General features: G+C 73.5%; 1 protein-coding gene across 2 annotated transcripts in view; it reads right to left on the bottom strand.

The window, feature by feature from the left end:
* The window catches only part of Agap1 (ArfGAP with GTPase domain, ankyrin repeat and PH domain 1), a 445290-nt gene extending 444864 nt beyond the window's left edge, over nt 1-426 (bottom strand). The window contains exon 1 of one of the 2 annotated variants that reach the window (XM_031368368.1): nt 1-426. This exon is cut by the window's left edge and continues 263 nt beyond it. The gene's annotated coding sequence lies outside the window, so the exon portion shown is untranslated. The other variant, XM_031368370.1, reaches the window with a different exon arrangement.
* Nucleotides 427-901: the final 475 nt, after the last annotated feature.

The following is a 901-nucleotide window of genomic DNA, read 5'->3' as shown; positions in this document are numbered from 1 at the left end:
AAGAAAAAAAAGAAAGAAAAAGAAAAAGAAAAAAGAAAAGAAAGAAAGCAAGCTGAGGGTGAAGCAGTAGAGGGGGCTCAGTTCATGGCAGGGACCAGAGTCCCGGGTCAGCGGGCCGTCCGGGGAGACCGCGGCGCCATGGAGCGCGGCCGGCCGCGGAGGAGGCTCGCTCGGGCGCCTTCCCGCGCCGCAGCCGCCCGCACCCCTACGCGCCGGCCGGCCGAGCAGCCATTAAAGCGCAGGCAGCACGGCGCTGCGAGCGCCGGGGCCGAGGCCCCCGGGCAGTGGCCGCTCCGCTCCGGGGCGCACGGCTGCGGCTGGGTCCGCTCGCTTGTGAGTGCCGCGCTGCCGCGCGCGCCGGGGCCCTCAGCTGCCCTGCGCCGTCCGCCGAGCCGGGACCGAGCTGTGGGCGCCTTGCCAGCCGCGGAGACCGCTCCGAGCGCCGCCCGCCGCTGCCCGGCCAGCCCCCTCCCTGGCACGCAGGGCTCTGGCCCACGTCGGCCCCGCCCCCGCCCGCGCTCGCCGCCCTCCGGCCGCCGCTGCGTCCTCCGCGGCGCTTCCCAGCGCGCCGGATCCCGGGGAATTGCGCCAGACCCCGCCCCGCGCTGCCTCTGGGCTTGCTGGGACTTGTAGTCCAGCGCGCCGGCTGGCCCCTGCGCGTGGGGTGCACTCTGCGCTCGCGTCGCAGCGCACTGGGCGGGCCCCGCGGGACGCCCGGACGCCGCTACAGCCGGCGGATCTGCGAGCAGAGAGCCCTGCGCCCTCTCGGTTATCCTTGCTGCCCAGTGCCAGCCCTGACTCCCCCGTACCGGGAAGGTGGCGCACGAGCCCGCCCGCCCGCGCTTTTGTTTGTTTGCTAGTAGAGCGCTTAAGCTTAGAACCTCTGCGACGCGCGGGGTCC

This window comes from Mastomys coucha, unplaced genomic scaffold (assembly GCF_008632895.1).
Source record: "Mastomys coucha isolate ucsf_1 unplaced genomic scaffold, UCSF_Mcou_1 pScaffold14, whole genome shotgun sequence".
In the NCBI taxonomy this organism is placed as follows: domain Eukaryota; kingdom Metazoa; phylum Chordata; class Mammalia; order Rodentia; family Muridae; genus Mastomys; species Mastomys coucha.
The sequence above is the reverse complement of the archived record's forward strand: the minus strand, read 5'-3'. Positions and strand labels throughout refer to the sequence as shown.